We start from the raw sequence: 24,911 nt of genomic DNA on the forward strand, positions 1-24,911 counted from the left end.
CCTAGCCCGGAACGGAAACCCACCGGCAGCCCCACACCTTAGCCTCCGCCGTACCCTCATCCTAATCCGTACGCGGACACTGACCCGCACGTCCGCACGTGCCCCGACCCTAGCACGTGTCCGCACCCTCACCTGTGCCCTCAGCCTTGCCGTTCCCTAACCCTAACCCTAGCCCGGAACGGAAACCCACCGGCAGCCCCACACCTTAGCCTCCGCCGTACCTTCATCCTAATCCGTACGCGGACACTGACCCACGCGTCCGCACGTGCCCCGACCCTAGCACGTGTCCGCACCCTCACCTGTGCCCTCAGCCTTGCCGTTCCCTAACCCTAACCCTAGCCCGGAACGGAAACCCACCGGCAGCCCCACACCTTAGCCTCCGCTGTACCCTCATCCTCATCCGTACGCGGACACTGACCCTCGCGTCCACACGTGCCCCGACCCTAGCACGTGTCCGCACCCTCACCTGTGCCCTCAGCCTTGCCGTTCCCTAACCCTAACCCTAGCCCGGAACGGAAACCCACCGGCAGCCCCACACCTTACCCTCCGCCGCTCCCTCATCCTCATCCATACGCGGACACTGACCCGCGCGTCCGCACGTGCCCCGACCCTAGCACGTGTCCGCACCCTCTCCTGTGCCCTCAGCCTTGCCGTTCCCTAACCCTAACCCTAGACCGGAACGGAAACCCACCGGCAGCCCCACACCTTACCCTCCGCCGTACCCTCATCCTAATCCGTACGCGGACACTGACCCGCGCGTCCGCACGTGCCCCGACCCTAGCACGTGTCCGCACCCTCACCTGTGCCCTCAGCCTTGCCGTTCCCTAACCCTAAACCTAGCCCGGAACGGAAACCCACCGGCAGCCCCACACCTTAGCCTCCGCCGTACCTTCATCCTAATCCGTACGCGGACACTGACCCGCGCGTCCGCACGTGCCCCGACCCTAGCACGTGTCCGCACCCTCTCCTGTGCCCTCAGCCTTGCCTTTCCCTAACCCTAACCCTAGACCGGATCGGAAACCCACCGGCAGCCCCACACCTTACCCTCCGCCGTACCCTCATCCTAATCCGTACGCGGACACTGATCCGCGCGTCCGCACGTGCCCCGACCCTAGCACGTGTCCGCACCCTCACCTGTGCCCTCAGCCTTGCCGTTCCCTAACCCTAACCCTAGCCCGGAACGGAAACCCACCGGCAGCCCCACACCTTAGCCTCCGCCGTACCCTCATCCTAATCCGTACGCGGACACTGACCCGCGCGTCCGCACGTGCCCCGACCCTAGCACGTGTCCGCACCCTCACCTGTGCCCTCAGCCTTGCCGTTCCCTAACCCTAACCCTAGCCCGGAACGGAAACCAACCGGCAGCCTCACACCTTAGCCTCTGACGTACCCTCATCCTAATCCGTACGCGGACACTGACCCGCGCGTCCGCACGTGCCCCGACCCTAGCACGTGTCCGCACCCTCACCTGTGCCCTCAGCCTTGCCGTTCCCTAACCCTAACCCTAGCCCGGAACGGAAACCCACCGGCAGCCCCACACCTTAGCCTCCGCCGTACCCTCATCCTAATCCGTACGCGGACACTGACCCGCGCGTCCGCACGTGCCCCGACCCTAGCACGTGTCCGCACCCTCACCTGTGCCCTCAGCCTTGCAATTCCCTAACCCTAACCCTAGCCAGGAACGGAAACCCACCGGCAGCCTCACACCTTAGCTTCCGACGTACCCTGATCCTAATCCGTACGCGGACACTGACCCGCGCTTCCGCACGTGCCCCGACCCTAGCACGTGTCCGCACCCTCACCTGTGCCCTCAGCCTTGCCGTTCCCTAACCCTAACCCTAGCCCGGAACGGAAACCCACCGGCAGCCCCACACCTTAGCCTCCGCCGTACCCTCATCCTAATCCGTACGCGGACACTGACCCGCACGTCCGCACGTGCCCCGACCCTAGCACGTGTCCGCACCCTCACCTGTGCCCTCAGCCTTGCCGTTCCCTAACCCTAACCCTAGCCCGGAACGGAAACCCACCGGCAGCCCCACACCTTAGCCTCCGCCGTACCTTCATCCTAATCCGTACGCGGACACTGACCCACGCGTCCGCACGTGCCCCGACCCTAGCACGTGTCCGCACCCTCACCTGTGCCCTCAGCCTTGCCGTTCCCTAACCCTAACCCTAGCCCGGAACGGAAACCCACCGGCAGCCCCACACCTTAGCCTCCGCTGTACCCTCATCCTCATCCGTACGCGGACACTGACCCTCGCGTCCACACGTGCCCCGACCCTAGCACGTGTCCGCACCCTCACCTGTGCCCTCAGCCTTGCCGTTCCCTAACCCTAACCCTAGCCCGGAACGGAAACCCACCGGCAGCCCCACACCTTACCCTCCGCCGCTCCCTCATCCTCATCCATACGCGGACACTGACCCGCGCGTCCGCACGTGCCCCGACCCTAGCACGTGTCCGCACCCTCTCCTGTGCCCTCAGCCTTGCCGTTCCCTAACCCTAACCCTAGACCGGAACGGAAACCCACCGGCAGCCCCACACCTTACCCTCCGCCGTACCCTCATCCTAATCCGTACGCGGACACTGACCCGCGCGTCCGCACGTGCCCCGACCCTAGCACGTGTCCGCACCCTCACCTGTGCCCTCAGCCTTGCCGTTCCCTAACCCTAAACCTAGCCCGGAACGGAAACCCACCGGCAGCCCCACACCTTAGCCTCCGCCGTACCTTCATCCTAATCCGTACGCGGACACTGACCCGCGCGTCCGCACGTGCCCCAACCCTAGCACGTGTCCGCACCCTCTCCTGTGCCCTCAGCCTTGCCTTTCCCTAACCCTAACCCTAGACCGGATCGGAAACCCACCGGCAGCCCCACACCTTACCCTCCGCCGTACCCTCATCCTAATCCGTACGCGGACACTGATCCGCGCGTCCGCACGTGCCCCGACCCTAGCACGTGTCCGCACCCTCACCTGTGCCCTCAGCCTTGCCGTTCCCTAACCCTAACCCTAGCCCGGAACGGAAACCCACCGGCAGCCCCACACCTTAGCCTCCGCCGTACCCTCATCCTAATCCGTACGCGGACACTGACCCGCGCGTCCGCACGTGCCCCGACCCTAGCACGTGTCCGCACCCTCACCTGTGCCCTCAGCCTTGCCGTTCCCTAACCCTAACCCTAGCCCGGAACGGAAACCAACCGGCAGCCTCACACCTTAGCCTCTGACGTACCCTCATCCTAATCCGTACGCGGACACTGACCCGCGCGTCCGCACGTGCCCCGACCCTAGCACGTGTCCGCACCCTCACCTGTGCCCTCAGCCTTGCCGTTCCCTAACCCTAACCCTAGCCCGGAACGGAAACCCACCGGCAGCCCCACACCTTAGCCTCCGCCGTACCCTCATCCTAATCCGTACGCGGACACTGACCCGCGCGTCCGCACGTGCCCCGACCCTAGCACGTGTCCGCACCCTCACCTGTGCCCTCAGCCTTGCAATTCCCTAACCCTAACCCTAGCCAGGAACGGAAACCCACCGGCAGCCTCACACCTTAGCTTCCGACGTACCCTGATCCTAATCCGTACGCGGACACTGACCCGCGCTTCCGCACGTGCCCCGACCCTAGCACGTGTCCGCACCCTCACCTGTGCCCTCAGCCTTGCCGTTCCCTAACCCTAACCCTAGCCCGGAACGGAAACCCACCGGCAGCCCCACACCTTAGCCTCCGCCGTACCCTCATCCTAATCCGTACGCGGACACTGACCCGCACGTCCGCACGTGCCCCGACCCTAGCACGTGTCCGCACCCTCACCTGTGCCCTCAGCCTTGCCGTTCCCTAACCCTAACCCTAGCCCGGAACGGAAACCCACCGGCAGCCCCACACCTTAGCCTCCGCCGTACCTTCATCCTAATCCGTACGCGGACACTGACCCACGCGTCCGCACGTGCCCCGACCCTAGCACGTGTCCGCACCCTCACCTGTGCCCTCAGCCTTGCCGTTCCCTAACCCTAACCCTAGCCCGGAACGGAAACCCACCGGCAGCCCCACACCTTAGCCTCCGCTGTACCCTCATCCTCATCCGTACGCGGACACTGACCCTCGCGTCCACACGTGCCCCGACCCTAGCACGTGTCCGCACCCTCACCTGTGCCCTCAGCCTTGCCGTTCCCTAACCCTAACCCTAGCCCGGAACGGAAACCCACCGGCAGCCCCACACCTTACCCTCCGCCGCTCCCTCATCCTCATCCATACGCGGACACTGACCCGCGCGTCCGCACGTGCCCCGACCCTAGCACGTGTCCGCACCCTCTCCTGTGCCCTCAGCCTTGCCGTTCCCTAACCCTAACCCTAGACCGGAACGGAAACCCACCGGCAGCCCCACACCTTACCCTCCGCCGTACCCTCATCCTAATCCGTACGCGGACACTGACCCGCGCGTCCGCACGTGCCCCGACCCTAGCACGTGTCCGCACCCTCACCTGTGCCCTCAGCCTTGCCGTTCCCTAACCCTAAACCTAGCCCGGAACGGAAACCCACCGGCAGCCCCACACCTTAGCCTCCGCCGTACCTTCATCCTAATCCGTACGCGGACACTGACCCGCGCGTCCGCACGTGCCCCGACCCTAGCACGTGTCCGCACCCTCTCCTGTGCCCTCAGCCTTGCCTTTCCCTAACCCTAACCCTAGACCGGATCGGAAACCCACCGGCAGCCCCACACCTTACCCTCCGCCGTACCCTCATCCTAATCCGTACGCGGACACTGACCCGCGCGTCCGCACGTGCCCCGACCCTAGCACGTGTCCGCACCCTCACCTGTGCCCTCAGCCTTGCCGTTCCCTAACCCTAAACCTAGCCCGGAACGGAAACCCACCGGCAGCCCCACACCTTAGCCTCCGCCGTACCCTCATCCTAATCCGTACGCGGACACTGACCCGCGCGTCCGCACGTGCCCCGACCCTAGCACGTGTCCGCACCCTCACCTGTGCCCTCAGCCTTGCCGTTCCCTAACCCTAACCCTAGCCCGGAACGGAAACCAACCGGCAGCCTCACACCTTAGCCTCTGACGTACCCTCATCCTAATCCGTACGCGGACACTGACCCGCGCGTCCGCACATGCCCCGACCCTAGCACGTGTCCGCACCCTCACCTGTGCCCTCAGCCTTGCCGTTCCCTAACCCTAACCCTAGCCCGGAACGGAAACCCACCGGCAGCCCCACACCTTAGCCTCCGCCGTACCCTCATCCTAATCCGTACGCGGACACTGACCCGCGCGTCCGCACGTGCCCCGACCCTAGCACGTGTCCGCACCCTCACCTGTGCCCTCAGCCTTGCAATTCCCTAACCCTAACCCTAGCCCGGAACGGAAACCCACCGGCAGCCTCACACCTTAGCTTCCGACGTACCCTGATCCTAATCCGTACGCGGACACTGACCCGCGCTTCCGCACGTGCCCCGACCCTAGCACGTGTCCGCACCCTCACCTGTGCCCTCAGCCTTGCCGTTCCCTAACCCTAACCCTAGCCCGGAACGGAAACCCACCGGCAGCCCCACACCTTAGCCTCCGCCGTACCCTCATCCTAATCCGTACGCGGACACTGACCCGCGCGTCCGCACGTGCCCCGACCCTAGCACGTGTCCGCACCCTCACCTGTGCCCTCAGCCTTGCCGTTCCCTAACCCTAACCCTAGCCCGGAACGGAAACCCACCGGCAGCCCCACACCTTAGCCTCCGCCGTACCTTCATCCTAATCCGTACGCGGACACTGACCCACGCGTCCGCACGTGCCCCGACCCTAGCACGTGTCCGCACCCTCACCTGTGCCCTCAGCCTTGCCGTTCCCTAACCCTAACCCTAGCCCGGAACGGAAACCCACCGGCAGCCCCACACCTTAGCCTCCGCTGTACCCTCATCCTCATCCGTACGCGGACACTGACCCTCGCGTCCACACGTGCCCCGAACCTAGCACGTGTCCGCACCCTCACCTGTGCCCTCAGCCTTGCCGTTCCCTAACCCTAACCCTAGCCCGGAACGGAAACCCACCGGCAGCCCCACACCTTACCCTCCGCCGCTCCCTCATCCTCATCCATACGCGGACACTGACCCGCGCGTCCGCACGTGCCCCGACCCTAGCACGTGTCCGCACCCTCTCCTGTGCCCTCAGCCTTGCCGTTCCCTAACCCTAACCCTAGACCGGAACGGAAACCCACCGGCAGCCCCACACCTTACCCTCCGCCGTACCCTCATCCTAATCCGTACGCGGACACTGACCCGCGCGTCCGCACGTGCCCCGACCCTAGCACGTGTCCGCACCCTCACCTGTGCCCTCAGCCTTGCCGTTCCCTAACCCTAAACCTAGCCCGGAACGGAAACCCACCGGCAGCCCCACACCTTAGCCTCCGCCGTACCCTCATCCTAATCCGTACGCGGACACTGACCCGCGTGTCCGCACGTGCCACGACCCTAGCACGTGTCCGCACCCTCACCTGTGCCCTCAGCCTTGCCGTTCCCTAACCCTAACCCTAGCCGGGAACGGAAACCCACCGGCAGCCTCACACCTTAGCCTCTGACGTACCCTCATCCTAATCCGTACGCGGACACTGACCCGCGCGTCCGCACGTGCCCCGACCCTAGCACGTGTCCGCACCCTCACCTGTGCCCTCAGCCTTGCCGTTCCCTAACCCTAACCCTAGCCCGGAACGGAAACCCACCGGCAGCCCCACACCTTAGCCTCCGCCGTACCCTCATCCTCATCCGTACGCGGACACTGACCCGCGCGTCCGCACGTGCCCCGACCCTAGCACGTGTCCGCACCCTCTCCTGTGCCCTCAGCCTTGCCGTTCCCTAACCCTAACCCTAGCCCGGAACGGAAACCCACTGGCAGCCCCACACCTTAGCCTCCACCGTACCCTCATCCTAATCCGTACTCGGACACTGACCCGCGCGTCCGCACGTGCCCCGACCCTAGCACGTGTCCGCACCCTCACCTGTGCCCTCAGCCTTGCCGTTCCCTAACCCTAGCCCTAGCCCAGAACGGAAACCCACCGGCAGCCCCACACCTTAGCCTCCGCCGTACCCTCATCCTAATCCGTACGCGGACACTGACCCGCGCGTCCGCACGTGCCCCGACCCTAGCACGTGTCCGCAACATCGCCTGTGCCCTCAGCCTTGCCGTTCCCTAACCCTAACCCTAGCCCGGAACGGAAACCCACCGGCAGCCCCACACCTTAGCCTCCGCCGTACCCTCATCCTAATCCGTACGCGGACACTGACCCGCGCGTCCGCACGTGCCCTGACCCTAGCACGTGTCCGCACCCTCACCTGTGCCCTCATCCTTGCCGTTCCCTAACCCTAACCCTACCCCGGAAGGGAAACCCACTGGCAGCCCCACACCTTAGCCCCCGCCGTAACCTCATCCTTATCCGTACGCGGACACTGACCCGCGCATCCGCACGTGCCCCGACCCTAGCACGTGTCCGCCCCCTCACCTGTGCCCTCAGCCTTGCCGTTCCCTAACCCTAACCCTAGCCCGGAACGGAAACCCACCGGCAGCCCCACACCTTAGCCTCCGCCGTACGCTCATCCTAATCCGTACGCGGACACTGACCCACACGTCCGCACGTGCCCCGACCCTAGCACGTGTCCGCACCCTCACCTGTGCCCTCAGCCTTGCCGTTCCCTAACCCTAACCCTAGCCCGGAACGGAAACCCACCGGCAGCCCCACACCTTAGCCCCCGCCGTACCCTCATCCTAATCCGTATGCGGACACTGACCCGCGCGTCCGCACGTGCCCCGACCCTAGCACGTGTCCGCACCCTCACCTGTGCCCTCAGCCTTGCCGTTCCCTAACCCTAACCCTAGCCCGGAAGGGAAACCCACTGGCAGCCCCACACCTTAGCCCCCGCCGTACCCTCATCCTAATCCGTACGCGGACACTGACCCGCGCGTCCGCACGTGCACCGACCCTAGCACGTGTCCGCACCCTCACCTGTGCCCTCAGCCTTGCCGTTCCCTAACCCTAACCCTAGCCCGGAACGGAAACCCACCGGCAGACCCACACCTTAGCCTCCGCCGTACCCTCATCCTCATCCGTACGCGGACACTGACCCGCGCGTCCGCACGTGCCCCGACCCTAGCACGTGTCCGCACCCTCACCTGTGCCCTCAGCCTTGCCGTTCCCTAACCCTAACCCTAGCCCGGAACGGAATCCCACCGGCAGCCCCACACCTTACCCTCCGCCGTACCCTCATCCTCATCTGTACGCGGACACTGACCCGCACATACGCACGTGCCCCGACCCTAGCACGTGTCCGCACCCTCACCTGTGCCCTCAGCCTTGCCGTTCCCTAACCCTAACCCTAGCCCGGATTGGAAACCCACCGGCAGCCCCACACCTTAGCCTCCGCCGTACCCTCATCCTAATCCGTACGCGGACAATGACCCGCGCGTCCGCACGTGCCCCGACCCTAGCACGTGTCCGCACCCTCACCTGTGCCCTCAGCCTTGCCGTTCCCTAACCCTAACCCTAGCCCGGAACGGAAACCCACCGGCAGCCCCACACCTTAGCCTCCGCCGTACCCTCATCCTAATCCGTACGCGGACACTGACCCGCGCGTCCGCACGTGCCCCGACCCTAGCACGTATCTGCACCCTCCCCTGTGCCCTCAGCCTTGCCGTTCCCTAACCCTAACCCTAGCCCGGAAGGGAAACCCACCGGCAGCCCCACACCTTAGCCTCCGCCGTACCCTCATCCTAATCCGTACGCGGACACTGACCCGCGCTTCCGCACGTGCCCCGACCCTAGCACGTGTCCGCACCCTCACCTGTGCCCTCAGCCTTGCCGTTCCCTAACCCTAACCCTAGCCCGGAACGGAAACCCACCGGCAGCCCCACACCTTAGCCTCCGCCGTACCCTCATCCTAATCCGTACGCGGACACTGACCCGCGCGTCCGCACGTGCCCCGACCCTAGCACGTGTCCGCACCCTCACCTGTGCCCTCAGCCTTGCCGTTCCCTAACCCTAACCCTAGCCCGGAACGGAAACCCACCGGCAGCCCCACACCTTAGCCTCCGCCGTACCCTCATCTTAATCCGTACGCGGACACTGACCCGCGCGTCCGCACGTGCCCCGACCCTAGCACGTGTCCGCACCCTCACCTGTTCCCTCAGCCTTGCCGTTCCCTAACCCTAACCCTAGCCCGGAACGGAAACCCACCGGCAGCCCCACACCTTAGCCTCCGCCATACCCTCATCCTAATCCGTACGCGGACACTGACCCGCGCGTTCGCACGTGCCCCGACCCTAGCACGTGTCCGCAACCTCACCTGTGCCCTCAGCCTTGCCGTTCCCTAACCCTAACCCTAGCCCGGAACGGAAACCCACCGGCAGCCCCACACCTTAGCCTCCGCCGTACCTTCATCCTAATCCGTACGCGGACACTGACCCGCGAGCCTGCACGTGCCCCGAACCTAGCACGTGTCCGCACCCTCACCTGTGCCCTCAGCCTTGCCGTTCCCTAACCCTAACCCTAGCCCGGAAGGGAAACCCACCGGCAGCCCCACACCTTAGCCTCCGCCGTACCATCATCCTAATCCGTACGCGGACACTGACCCGCGCGTCCGCACGTGCCCCGACCCTAGCACGTGTCCGCACCCTCACCTGTGCCCTCAGCCTTGCCGTTCCCTAACCCTAACCCTAGCCCGGAACGGAAACCCACCGGCAGCCCCACACCTTAGCCTCCGCCGTACCCTCATCCTAATCCGTACGCGGACACTGACCCGCGCGTCCGCACGTGCCCCGACCCTAGCACGTGTCCGCACCCTCACCTGTGCCCTCAGCCTTGCCGTTCCCTAACCCTAACCCTAGCCCGGAACGGAAACCCACCGGCAGCCCCACACCTTAGCCTCCGCCGTACCCTCATCCTAATCCGTACGCGGACACTGACCCGCGCGTCCGCACGTGCCCCGACCCTAGCACGTGTCCGCACCCTCACCTGTGCCCTCAGCCTTGCCGTTCCCTAACCCTAACCCTAGCCCGGAACGGAAACCCACCGGCAGCCCCACACCTTAGCCTCCGCCGTACCCTCATCCTAATCCGTACGCGGACACTGACCCACGCGTCCGCACGTGCCCCGACCCTAGCACGTGTCCGCACCCTCACCTGTGCCCTTAGCCTTGCAATTCCCTAACCCTAACCCTAGCCCGGAACGGAAACCCACCGGCAGCCTCACACCTTAGCCTCCGACGTACCCTGATCCTAATCCGTACGCGGACACTGACCCGCGCTTCCGCACTTGCCCCGACCCTAGCACGTCTCCGCACCCTCACCTGTACCCTCAGCCTTGCCGTTCCCTAACCCTAACCCTAGCCCGGAACGGAAACCCACCGGCAGCCCCACACCTTAGCCTCCGCCGTACCCTCATCCTAATCCGTACGCGGACACTGACCCGCGCGTCCGCACGTGCCACGACCCTAGCACGTGTCCGCACCCTCACCTGTGCCCTCAGCCTTGCCGTTCCCTAACCCTAACCCTAGCCCGGAACGGAAACCCACCGGCAGCCCCACACCTTAGCCTCCACCGTACCCTCATCCTAATCCGTACGCGGACACTGACCCACGCGTCCGCACGTGCCCCGACCCTAGCACGTGTCCGCACCCTCACCTGTGCCCTCAGCCTTGCCGTTCCCTAACCCTAACCCTAGCCCGGAAGGGAAAGCCACTGGCAGCCCCACACCTTAGCCTCCGCCGTACCCTCATCCTAATCCGTACGCGGACACTGACCCGCGTGTCCGCACGTGCCCCGACCCTAGCACGTGTCCGCACCCTCACCTGTGCCCTCAGCCTTGCCGTTCCCTAACCCTAACCCTAGCCCGGAACGGAAACCCACCGGCAGCCCCACACCTTAGCCTCCGCCGTACCCTCATCCTAATCCGTACGCGGACACTGACCCGCGCGTCCGCACGTGCCCCGACCCTAGCACGTGTCCGCACCCTCACCTGTGCCCTCAGCCTTGCCGTTCCCTAACCCTAACCCTAGCCCGGAACGGAAACCCACCGGCAGCCCCACACCTTAGCCTCCGCCGTACCCTCATCCTAATCCGTACGCGGACACTGACCCGCGCGTCCGCACGTGCCCCGACCCTAGCACGTGTCCGCACCCTCACCTGTGCCCTCAGCCTTGCCGTTCCCTAACCCTAACCCTAGCCCGGAACGGAAACCCACCGGCAGCCCCACACCTTAGCCTCCGCCGTACCCTCATCCTAATCCGTACGCGGACACTGACCCGCGCGTCCGCACGTGCCCCGAACCTAGCACGTGTCCGCACCCTCACCTGTGCCCTCAGCCTTGTCGTTCCCTAACCCTAACCCTAGCCCGGAACGGAAACCCACCGGCAGCCCCACACCTTAGCCTCCGCCGTACCCTCATCCTAATCCGTACGCGGACACTGACCCGCGCGTCCGCACGTGCCCCGACCCTAGCACGTGTCCGCACCCTCACCTGTGCCCTCAGCCTTGCCGTTCCCTAACCCTAAACCTAGCCCGGACGGGAAACCCACCGGCAGCCCCACACCTTAGCCTCCGCCGTACCCTCATCCTAATCCGTACGCGGACACTGACCCGCGCGTCCGCACGTGCCCCGACCCTAGCACGTGTCCGCACCATCACCTGTGCCCTCAGCCTTGCCGTTACCTAACCCTAACCCTAGCCCGGAACGGAAACCCACGGGCATCCCCACACCTTAGCCTCCGCCGTACCCTCATCCTAATCCGTACGCGGACACTGACCCGCGCGTCCGCACGTGCCCCGACCCTAGCACGTGTCCGCACCCTCACCTGTGCCCTCAGCCTTGCAATTCCCTAACCCTAACCCTAGCCCGGAACGGAAACCCACCGGCAGCCTCACACCTTAGCCTCCGACGTACCCTGATCCTAATCCGTACGCGGACACTGACCCGCGCTTCCGCACGTGCCCCGACCCTAGCACGTGTCCGCACCCTCACCTGTGCCCTCAGCCTTGCCGTTCCCTAACCCTAACCCTAGCCCGGAACGGAAACCCACCGGCAGCCCCACACCTTAGCCTCTGCCGTACCCTCATCCTAATCCGTACGCGGACACTGACCCGCGCGTCCGCACGTGCCCCGACCCTAGCACGTGTCCGCACCCTCACCTGTGCCCTCAGCCTTGCCGTTCCCTAACCCTAACCCTAGCCCGGAACGGAAACCCACCGGCAGCCCCACACCTTAGCCTCCGCCGTACCCTCATCCTAATCCGTACGCGGACACTGACCCGCGCGTCCGCACGTGCCCCGACTCTAGCACGTGTCCGCACCCTCACCTGTGCCCTCAGCCTTGCCGTTCCCTAACCCTAACCCTAACCCGGAACGGAAACCCACGGGCAGCCCCACACCTTAGCCTCCGCCGTACCCTCATCCTAATCCGTACGCGGACACTGACCCGCGCGTCCGCACGTACCCCGACCCTAGCACGTGTCCGCACCCTCACCTGTGCCCTCAGCCTTGCAATTCCCTAACCCTAACCCTAGCCCGGAACGGAAACCCACCGGCAGCCTCACACCTTAGCTTCCGACGTACCCTGATCCTAATCCGTACGCGGACACTGACCCGCGCTTCCGCACGTGCCCCGACCTTAGCACGTGTCCGCACCCTCACCTGTGCCCTCAGCCTTGCCGTTCCCTAACCCTAACCCTAGCCCGGAACGGAAACCCACCGGCAGCCCCACACCTTAGCCTCCGCCGTACCCTCATCCTAATCCGTACGCGGACACTGACCCACGCGTCCGCATGTGCCCCGACCCTAGCACGTGTCCGCACCCTCACCTGTGCCCTCAGCCTTGCCGTTCCCTAACCCTAACCCTAGCCCGGAACGGAAACCCACCGGCAGCCCCACACCTTAGCCTCCGCCGTACCTTCATCCTAATCCGTACGCGGACACTGACCCACGCGTCCGCACGTGCCCCGACCCTAGCACGTGTCCGCACCCTCACCTGTGCCCTCAGCCTTGCCATTCCCTAACCCTAACCATAGCCCGGAACGGAAACCCACCGGCAGCCCCACACCTTAGCCTCCGCTGTACCCTCATCCTCATCCGTACGCGGACACTGACCCTCGCGTCCACACGTGCCCCGACACTAGCACGTGTCCGCACCCTCACCTGTGCCCTCAGCCTTGCCGTTCCCTAACCCTAACCCTAGCCCGGAACGGAAACCCACCGGCAGCCCCACACCTTACCCTCCGCCGTTCCCTCATCCTCATCCATACGCGGACACTGACCCGCGCGTCCGCACGTGCCCCGACCCTAGCACGTGTCCGCACCCTCTCCTGTGCCCTCAGCCTTGCCGTTCCCTAACCCTAACCCTAGACCGGAACGGAAACCCACCGGCAGCCCCACACCTTACCCTCCGCCGTACCCTCATCCTACTCCGTACGCGGACACTGACCCGCGCGTCCGCACGTGCCCCGACCCTAGCACGTGTCCGCACCCTCACCTGTGCCCTCAGCCTTGCCGTTCCCTAACCCTAAACCTAGACCGGAACGGAAACCCACCGGCAGCCCCACACCTTAGCCTCCGCCGTACCCTCATCCTAATCCGTACGCGGACACTGACCCGCGTGTCCGCACGTGCCCCGACCCTAGCACGTGTCCGCACCCTCACCTGTGCCCTCAGCCTTGCCGTTCCCTAACCCTAACCCTAGCCGGGAACGGAAACCCACCGGCAGCCTCACACCTTAGCCTCTGACGTACCCTCATCCTAATCCGTACGCGGACACTGACCCGCGCGTCCGCACGTGCCCCGACCCTAGCACGTGTCCGCACCCTCACCTGTGCCCTCAGCCTTGCCGTTCCCTAACCCTAACCCTAGCCCGGAACGGAAACCCCCCGGCAGCCCCACACCGTAGCCTCCGCCGTACCCTCATCCTAATCCGTACGCGGACACTGACCCGCGCGTCCGCACGTGCCCTGACCCTAGCACGTGTCCGCACCCTCACCTGTGCCCTCAGCCTTGCCGTTCCCTAACCCTAACCCTAGCCCGGAAGGGAAACCCACTGGCAGCCCCACACCTTAGCCCCCGCCGTACCCTCATCCTTATCCGTACGCGGACAGTGACCCGCGCATCCGCACGTGCCCCGACCCTAGCACGTGTCCGACCCCTCACCTGTGCCGTCAGCCTTGCCGTTCCCTAACCCTAACCCTAGCCCGGAACGGAAACCCACCGGCAGCCCCACACCTTAGCCTCCGCCGTACGCTCATCCTGATCCGTACGCGGACACTGACCCGCACGTCCGCACGTGCCCCGACCCTAGCACGTGTCCGCACCCTCACCTGTGCCCTCAGCCTTGCCGTTCCCTAACCCTAACCCTAGCCCGGAACGGAAACCCACCGGCAGCCCCACACCTTAGCCCCCGCCGTACCCTCATCCTAATCCGTACGCGGACACTGACCCGCGCGTCCGCACGTGCCCCGACCCTAGCACGTGTCCGCACCCTCACCTGTGCCCTCAGCCTTGCCGTTCCCTAACCCTAACCCTAGCCCGGAAGGGAAACCCACTGGCAGCCCCACACCTTAGCCCCCGCCGTACCCTCATCCTAATCCGTACACGGACACTGACCCGCGCGTCCGCACGTGCACCGACCCTAGCACGTGTCCGCACCCTCACCTGTGCCCTCAGCCTTGCCGTTCCCTAACCCTAACCCTAGCCCGGAACGGAAACCCACCGGCAGCCCCACACCTTAGCCTCCGCCGTACCCTCATCCTAATCCGTATGCGGACACTGACCCGCGCGTCCGCACGTGCCCCGACCCTAGCACGTGTCCGCACCTTGACCTGTGCCCTCAGCCTTGCCGTTCCCTAACCCTAACCCTAGCCCGGAACGGAAACCCACCGGCAGCCCCACACCTTAGCCTCCGCCGTACCCTCATCCTAATCCGTACGCGGACACTGACCCGCGCGTCCGCACGTGCCCCGACCCTAGCACGTGTCCGCACCCTCACCTGTGCCCTCAGCCTTGCCGTTCCCTAACCCTAACCCTAGCCCGGAACGGAAACCCACCGGCAGCCCCACACCTTAGCCTCCGCCGTACCCTCATCCTCATCCGTACGCGGACACTGACCCGCGGGTCCACACGTGCCGCGACCCTAGCACGTGTCCGCACCCTCACCAGTGCCCTCAGCCTTGCCGTTCCCTAACCCTAACCCTAGCACGGAAGGGAAACCCACCGGCAGCCCCACACCTTAACCTCCGCCGTACCCTCATCCTAATCCGTACGCGGACACTGACCCGCGCGTCCGCACGTGCCCCGACCCTAGCACGTGTCCGCACCCTCACCTGTGCCCTCAGCCTTGCCGTTCCCTAACCCTAACCCTAGCCCGGAACGGAAACCCACCGGCAGCCCCACACCTTAGCCTCCGCCTTACGCTCATCCTAATCCGTATGCGGACACTGACCCGCGCGTCCGCACGTGCCCCAACCCTAGCACATGTCCGCACCCTCACCTGTGCCCTCAGCCTTGCCGTTCCCTAACCCTAACCCTAGCCCGGAAAGGAAACCCACCGGGAGCCCCACACCTTAGCCTCCGCCGTACCCTCATCCTAATCCGTACGCGGACACTGACCCGCGCGTCCGCACGTGCCCCGACCCTAGCACGTGTCCGCTCCCTCACCTGTGCCCTCAGCCTTGCCGTTCCCTAACCCTAACCCTAGCCCGGAACGGAAACCCACCGGCAGCCCCACACCTTAGCCTCCGCCGTACCCTCATCCTAATCTGTACGCGGACACTGACCCGCGCGTCCGCACGTGCCCCGACCCTAGCACGTGTCCGCACCCTCACCTGTGCCCTCAGCCTTGCCGTTCCCTAACCCTAACCCTAGCCCGGAACGGAAACCCACCGGAAGCCCCACACCTTAGCCTCCGCCGTACCCTCATCCTAATCCGTACGCGGACACTGACCCGCACATCCGCACGTGCCCCGACCCTAGCACGTGTCCGCACCCTGACCTGTGCCCTCAGCCTTGCCGTTCCCTAACCCTAACCCTAGCCCGGAACGGAAACCCACCGGCAGCCCCACACCTTAGCCCCCGCCGTACCCTCATCCTAATCCGTACGCGGACACTGACCCGCGCGTCCGCACGTGCCCCGACCCTAGCACGTGTCCGCCCCCTCACCTGTGCCCTCAGCCTTGCCGTTCCCTAACCCTAACCGTAGCCCGGAACGGAAACCCACCGGCAGCCCCACACCTTAGCCTCCGCCGTACCCTCATCCTAATCCGTACGCGGACACTGACCCGCGCGTCCGCACGTGCCCCGACCCTAGCACGTGTCCGCACCCTCACCTGTGCCCTCAGCCTTGCCGTTCCCTAACCCTAACCCTAGCCCGGAACGGAAACCCACCGGCAGCCCCACAGCTTAGCCTCCGCCGTACCCTCATCCTAATCCGTACGCGGACACTGACCCGCGCGTCCTCACGTGCCCCGACCCTAGCACGTGTCCGCACCCTCACCTGTGCCCTCAGCCTTGCCGTTCCCTAACCCTAACCCTAGCCCGGAAGGGAAACCCACCGGCAGCCCCACACCTTAGCCTCCGCCGTACCCTCATCCTAATCCGTACGTGGACACTGACCCTCGCGTCCGCACGTGCCCCGACCCTAGCACGTGTCCGCACCCTCACCTGTGCCCTCAGCCTTGCCGTTCCCTAACCCTAACCCTAGCCCGGAACGGAAACCCACCGGCAGCCCCACACCTTAGCCTCCGCCGTACCCTCATCCTAATCCGTACGCGGACACTGACCCGCGTGTCCGCACGTGCCCCGACCCTAGCACGTGTCCGCACCCTCACCTGTGCCCTTAGCCTTGCAATTCCCTAACCCTAACCCTGGCCCGGAACGGAAACCCACCGGCAGCCTCACACCTTAGCCTCCGACGTACCCTGATCCTAATCCGTACGCGGACACTGACCCGCGCTTCCGCACTTGCCACGACCCTAGCACGTGTCCGCACCCTCACCTGTGCCCTCAGCCTTGCCGTTCCCTAACCCTAACCCTAGCCCGGAACGGAAACCCACCGGGAGCCCCACACCTTAGCCTCCGCCGTACCCTCATCCTAATCCGTACGCGGACACTGACCCGCGCGTCCGCACGTGCCCCGACCCTAGCACGTGTCCGCACCCTCACCTGTGCCCTCAGCCTTGCCGTTCCCTAACCCTAACCCTAGCCCGGAACGGAAACCCACCGGCAGCCCCACAGCTTAGCCTCCGCCGTACCCTCATCCTAATCCGTACGCGGACACTGACCCGCGCGTCCTCACGTGCCCCGACCCTAGCACGTGTCCACACCCTCACCTGTGCCCTCAGCCTTGCCGTTCCCTAACCCTAACCCTAGCCCAGAAGGGAAACCCACCGGCAGGCCCACACCTTAGCCTCCGCCGTACCCTCATCCTAATCCGTACGCGGACACTGACCCGCGCGTCCGCACGTGCCCCGACCCTAGCACGTGTCCGCACCCTCACCTGTGCCCTCAGCCTTGCCGTTCCCTAACCCTAACCCTAGCCCGGAACGGAAACCCACCGGCAGCCCCACACCTTAGCCTCCGCCGTACCCTCATCCTAATCCGTACGCGGACACTGACCCGCGTGTCCGCACGTGCCCCGACCCTAGCACGTGTCCGCACCCTCACCTGTGCCCTTAGCCTTGCAATTCCCTAACCCTAACCCTAGCAGGGAACGGAAACCCACCGGCAGCCTCACACCTTAGCCTCCGACGTACCCTGATCCTAATCCGTACGCGGACACTGACCCGCGCGTCCGCACGTGCCCCGACACTAGCACGTGTCCGCACCCTCACCTGTGCCCTCAGCCTTGCCGTTCCCTAACCCTAACCCTAGCCCGGAACGGAAACCCACCAGCAGCCCCACACCTTAGCCTCAGCCGTACCCTCATCCTAATCCGTACGCGGACACTGACCCGCGAGTCCGCACGTGCCCCGAACCTAGCACGTGACCGCACCCTCACCTGTGCCCTCAGCCTTGTCGTTCCCTAACCCTAACCCTAGCCCGGAACGGAAACCCACCGGCAGCCCCACACCTTAGCCTCCGCCGTACCCTCATCCTAATCCGTACGCGGACACTGACCCGCGCGTCCGCACGTGCCCCGACCCTAGCACGTGTCCCCACCCTCACCTGTGCCCTCAGCCTTGCCGTTCCCTAACCCTAACCCTAGCCCGGAACGGAAACCCACCGGCAGCCCCACACCTTAGCCTCCACCGTACCCTCATCCTAATCCGTACGCGGACACTGACCCGCGCGTCCGCACATGCCCCGACCCTAGCACGTGTCCGCACCCTCACCTGTGCCCTCAGCCTTGCCGTTCCCTAACCCTAACCGTAGCCCGGAACGGAAACCCACCGGCAGCCCCACACCTTAGCCTCCGCCGTACCCTCATCCTAATCCGTACGCGGACACTGACCCGCGCGTCCGCACGTGCCCCGACCCTAGCACGTGTCCGCACCCTCACCTGTGCCCTCAGCCTTGCCGTTCCCTAACCCTAAACCTAGCCCTGACGGGAAACCCACCGGCAGCCCCACACCTTAGCCTCCGCCGTACCCTCATCCTAATCCGTACGCGGACACTGACCCACGCGTCCGCACGTGCCCCGACCCTAGCACATGTCCACACCCTCACCTGTGCCCTCAGCCTTGCCGTTCCCTAACCCTAACCCTAGCCCGGAACGGAAACCCACGGGCAGCCCCACACCTTAGCCTCCGCCGTACCCTCATCCTAATCCGTACGCGGACACTGACCCGCGCGTCCGCACGTGCCCCGACCCTAGCACGTGTCCGCACCCTCACCTGTGCCCTCAGCCTTGCAATTCCCTAACCCTAACCCTAGCCCGGAACGGAAACACACCGGCAGCCTCACACCTTAGCCTCCGACGTACCCTGATCCTAATCCGTACGCGGACACTGACCCGCGCTTCCGCACGTGCCCCGACCCTAGCACGTGTCCGCACCCTCACCTCTGCCCTCAGCCTTGCCGTTCCCTAACCCTAACCCTAGCCCGGAACGGAAACCCACCGGCAGCCCCACACGTTAGCCTCCGCCGTACCCTCATCCTAATCCGTACGCGGACACTGACCCGCGCGTCCGCACGTGCCCCGACCCTAGCACGTGTCCGCACCCTCACCTGTGCCCTCAGCCTTGCCGTTCCCTAACCCTAACCCTAGCCCGGAACGGAAACCCACCGGCAGCCCCACACCTTAGCCTCCGCCGTACCTTCATCCTAATCCATACGCGGACACTGACCCGCGCGTCCGCACGTGCCCCGACCCTAGCACGTGTCCGCACCCTCACCTGTGCCCTCAGCCATGCCGTTCCCTAACCCTAACCCTAGCCCGGAACGGAAACCCACCGGCAGACCCACACCTTAGCCTCCGCCGTACCCTCATCCTCATCCGTACGCGGACACTGACCCGCGCGTCCGCACGTGCCCCGACCCTAGCACGTGTCCGCACCCTCACCTGTGCCCTCAGCCTTGCCGTTCCCTAACCCTAACCCTAGCCCGGAACGGAAACCCACCGGCAGCCCCACACCTTACCCTCCGCCGTACCCTCATCCTAATCCGTACGCGGACACTGACCCGCGCGTCCGCACGTGCCCCGACCCTAGCACGTGTCCGCACCCTCTCCTGTGCCCTCAGCCTTGCCGTTCCCTAACCCTAACCCTACCCCGGAACGGAAACCCACCGGCAGCCCCACACCTTAACCTCCGCCGTACCCTCATCCTCATCCGTACGCGGACACTGACCCGCACGTACGCACGTGCCCCGACCCTAGCACGTGTCCGCACTCTCACCTGTGCCCTCAGCCTTGCCGTTCCCTAACCCTAACCCTAGCCCGGATTGGAAACCCACCGGCAGCCCCACACCTTAGCCTCCGCCGTACCCTCATCCTAATCCGTACGCGGACAATGACCCGCGCGTCCGCACGTGCCCCGACCCTAGCACGTGTCCGCACCCTCACCTGTGCCCTCAGCCTTGCCGTTCCCTAACCCTAACCCTAGCCCGGACGGGAAACCCACCGGCAGCCCCACACCTTAGCCTCCGCCGTACCCTCATCCTAATCCGTACGCGGACACTGACCCGCGCGTCCGCACGTGCCCCGACCCTAGCACGTGTCCGCACCCTCACCTGTGCCCTCAGCCTTGCCGTTCCCTAACCCTAACCCTAGCCCGGAACGGAAACCCACCGGCAGCCCCACACCTTAGCCTCCGCCGTACCCTCATCCTAATCCGTACGCGGACACTGACCCGCGCGTCCGCACGTGCCCCGACCCTAGCACGTGTCCGCACCCTCACCTGTGCACTCAGCCTTGCCGTTCCCTAACCCTAACCCTAGCCCGGAAGGGAAACCCACCGGCAGCCCCACACCTTAGCCTCCGCCGTACCCTCATCCTAATCCGTACGCGGACACTGACCCGCGTGTCCGCACGTGCCCCGACCCTAGCACGTGTCCACACCCTCACCTGTGCCCTCAGCCTTGCCGTTCCCTAACCCTAACCCTAGCCCGGAACGGAAACCCACCGGCAGCCCCACACCTTAGCCTCCGCCGTACCCTCATCTTAATCCGTACGCGGACACTGACCCGCGCGTCCGCACGTGCCCCGACCCTAGCACGTGTCCGCACCCTCACCTGTTCCCTCAGCCTTGCCGTTCCCTAACCCTAACCCTAGCCCGGAACGGAAACCCACCGGCAGCCCCACACCTTAGCCTCCGCCGTACCCTCATCCTAATCCGTACGCGGACACTTACCCGCGCGTCCGCACGTGCCCCGACCCTAGCACGTGTCCGCAACCTCACCTGTGCCCTCAGCCTTGCCGTTCCCTAACCCTAACCCTAGCCCGGAACGGAAACCCACCGGCAGCCCCACACCTTAGCCTCCGCCGTACCCTCATCCTAATCCGTACGCGGACACTGACCCGCGAGTCTGCACGTGCCCCGAATCTAGCACGTGTCCGCACCCTCACCTGTGCCCTCAGCCTTGTCGTTCCCTAACCCTAACCCTAGCCCGGAACGGAAACCCACCGGCAGCCCCACACCTTAGCCTCCGCCGTACCCTCATCCTAATCCGTACGCGGACACTGACCCGCGCGTCCGCACATGCCCCGACCCTAGCACGTGTCCGCACCCTCACCTGTGCCCTCAGCCTTGCCGTTCCCTAACCCTAACCCTAGCCCGGAAGGGAAACCCACCGGCAGCCCCACACCTTAGCCTCCGCCGTACCCTCATCCTAATCCGTACGCGGACACTGACCCGCGCGTCCGCACGTGCCCCGACCCTAGCACGTGTCCCCACCCTCACCTGTGCCCTCAGCCTTGCCGTTCCCTAACCCTAACCCTAGCCCGGAACGGAAACCCACCGGCAGCCCCATACCTTAGCCTCCGCCGTACCCTCATCCTAATCCGTACGCGGACACTGACCCGCGCGTCCGCACGTGCCCCGACCCTAGCACGTGTCCGCACCCTCACCTGTGCCCTCAGCCTTGCCGTTCCCTAACCCTAACCCTAGCCCGGAAGGGAAACCCACCGGCAGCCCCACACCTTAGCCTCCGCCGTACCCTCATCCTAATCCGTACGCGGACACTGACCCGCGCGTCCGCACGTGCCCCGACCCTAGCACGTGTCCGAACCCTCACCTGTGCCCTCAGCCTTGCCGTTCCCTAACCCTAAACCTAGCCCGGACGGGAAACCCACCGGCAGCCCCACACCTTACCCCCGCCGTACCCTCATCCTAATCCGTACGCGGACACTGACCCACGCGTCCGCACGTGCCCCGACCCTAGCACATGTCCACACCCTCACCTGTGCCCTCAGCCTTGCCATTCCCTAACCCTAACCCTAGCCCGGAACGGAAACCCACGGGCAGCCCCACACCTTAGCCTCCGCCGTACCCTCATCCTAATCCGTACGCGGACACTGACCCGCGCGTCCGCACGTGCCCCGACCCTAGCACGTGTCCGCACCCTCACCTGTGCCCTCAGCCTTGCAATTCCCTAACCCTAACCCGAGCCTGGAACGGAAACCCACCGGCAGCCTCACACCTTAGCCTCCGACGTACCCTGATCCTAATCCGTACGCGGACACTGACCCGCGCTTCCGCACGTGCCCCGACCCTAGCACGTGTCCGCACCCTCACCTGTGCCCTCAGCCTTGCCGTTCCCTAACCCTAACCCTAGCCCGGAACGGAAACCCACCGGCAGCCCCACACCTTAGCCTCCGCCGTACCCTCATCCTAATCCGTACGCGGACACTGACCCGCGCGTCCGCACGTGCCCCGACCCTAGCACGTGTCCGCACCCTCACCTGTGCCCTCAGCCTTGCCGTTCCCTAACCCTAACCCTAGCCCGGAAGGGAAACCCACCGGCAGCCCCACACCTTAGCCTCCGCCGTACCTTCATCCTAATCCGTACGCGGACACTGACCCGCGCGTCCGCACGTGCCCCGACCCTAGCACGTGTCCGCACCCTCACCTGTGCCCTCAGCCTTGCCGTTCCCTAACCCTAACCCTAGCCCGGAACGGAAACCCACCGGCAGACCCACACCTTAGCCTCCGCCGTACCCTCATCCTCATCCGTACGCGGACACTGACCCGCGCGTCCGCACGTGCCCCGACTCTAGCACGTGTCCGCACCCTCACCTGTGCCCTCAGCCTTGCCGTTCCCTAACCCTAACCCTAGCCCGGAACGGAAACCCACCGGCAGCCCCACACCTTACCCTCCGCCGTACCCTCATCCTCATCTGTACGCGGACACTGACCCGCACGTACGCACGTGCCCCGACCCTAGCACGTGTCCGCACCCTCACCTGTGCCCTCAGCCTTGCCGTTCCCTAACCCTAACCCTAGCCCGGATTGGAAACCCACCGGCAGCCCCACACCTTAGCCTCCGCCGTACCCTCATCCTAATCCGTACGCGGACACTGACCCGCGCGTCCGCACGTGCCCCGACCCTAGCACGTGTCCGCACCCTCACCTGTGCCCTCAGCCTTGCCGTTCCCTAACCCTAACCCTAGCCCGGAACGGAAACCCACCGGCAGCCCCACACCTTAGCCTCCGCCGTACCCTCATCCTAATCCGTACGCGGACACTGACCCGCGCGTCCGCACGTGCCCCGACCCTAGCACGTGTCCGCACCCTCCCCTGTGCCCTCAGCCTTGCCGTTCCCTAACCCTAACCCTAGCCCGGAAGGGAAACCCACCGGCAGCCCCACACCTTAGCCTCCGCCGTACCCTCATCTTAATCCGTACGCGGACACTGACCCGCGCGTCCGCACGTGCCCCGACCCTAGCACGTGTCCGCACCCTCACCTGTTCCCTCAGCCTTGCCGTTCCCTAACCCTAACCCTAGCCCGGAACGGAAACCCACCGGCAGCCCCACACCTTAGCCTCCGCCATACCCTCATCCTAATCCGTACGCGGACACTGACCCGCGCGTTCGCACGTGCCCCGACCCTAGCACGTGTCCGCAACCTCACCTGTGCCCTCAGCCTTGCCGTTCCCTAACCCTAACCCTAGCCCGGAACGGAAACCCACCGGCAGCCCCACACCTTAGCCTCCGCCGTACCTTCATCCTAATCCGTACGCGGACACTGACCCGCGCGTCCGCACCTGCCCCGACCCTAGCACGTGTCCCCACCCTCACCTGTGCCCTCAGCCTTGCCGTTCCCTAACCCTAACCCTAGCCCGGAACGGAAACCCACCGGCAGCCCCATACCTTAGCCTCCGCCGTACCCTCATCCTAATCCGTACGCGGACACTGACCCGCGCGTCCGCACGTGCCCCGACCCTAGCACGTGTCCGCACCCTCACCTGTGCCCTCAGCCTTGCCGTTCCCTAACCCTAACCCTAGCCCGGAACGGAAACCCACCGGCAGCCCCACACCTTAGCCTCCGCCGTACCCTCATCCTAATCCGTACGCGGACACTGACCCGCGCGTCCGCACGTGCCCCGACCCTAGCACGTGTCCGCACCCTCACCTGTGCCCTCAGCCTTGCCGTTCCCTAACCCTAAACCTAGCCCGGACGGGAAACCCACCGGCAGCCCCACACCTTAGCCTCCGCCGTACCCTCATCCTAATCCGTACGCGGACACTGACCCACGCGTCCGCACGTGCCCCGACCCTAGCACATGTCCACACCCTCACCTGTGCCCTCAGCCTTGCCGTTCCCTAACCCTAACCCTAGCCCGGAACGGAAACCCACGGGCAGCCCCACACCTTAGCCTCCGCCGTACCCTCATCCTAATCCGTACGCGGACACTGACCCGCGCGTCCGCACGTGCCCCGACCCTAGCACGTGTCCGCACCCTCACCTGTGCCCTCAGCCTTGCAATTCCCTAACCCTAACCCGAGCCCGGAACGGAAACCCACCGGCAGCCTCACACCTTAGCATCCGACGTACCCTGATCCTAATCCGTACGCGGACACTGACCCGCGCTTCCGCACGTGCCCCGACCCTAGCACGTGTCCGCACCCTCACCTGTGCCCTCAGCCTTGCCGTTCCCTAACCCTAACCCTAGCCCGGAACGGAAACCCACCGGCAGCCCCACACCTTAGCCTCCGCCGTACCCTCATCCTAATCCGTACGCGGACACTGACCCGCGCGTCCGCACGTGCCCCGACCCTAGCACGTGTCCGCACCCTCACCTGTGCCCTCAGCCTTGCCGTTCCCTAACCCTAACCCTAGCCCGGAAGGGAAACCCACCGGCAGCCCCACACCTTAGCCTCCGCCGTACCTTCATCCTAATCCATACGCGGACACTGACCCGCGCGTCCGCACGTGCCCCGACCCTAGCACGTGTCCGCACCCTCACCTGTGCCCTCAGCCTTGCCGTTCCCTAACCCTAACCCTAGCCCGGAACGGAAACCCACCGGCAG

The sequence above is a fragment of the Hyperoodon ampullatus genome (assembly GCF_949752795.1).
Source record: "Hyperoodon ampullatus genome assembly, chromosome: 19".
Classification (NCBI taxonomy): Eukaryota; Metazoa; Chordata; class Mammalia; order Artiodactyla; family Ziphiidae; genus Hyperoodon; species Hyperoodon ampullatus.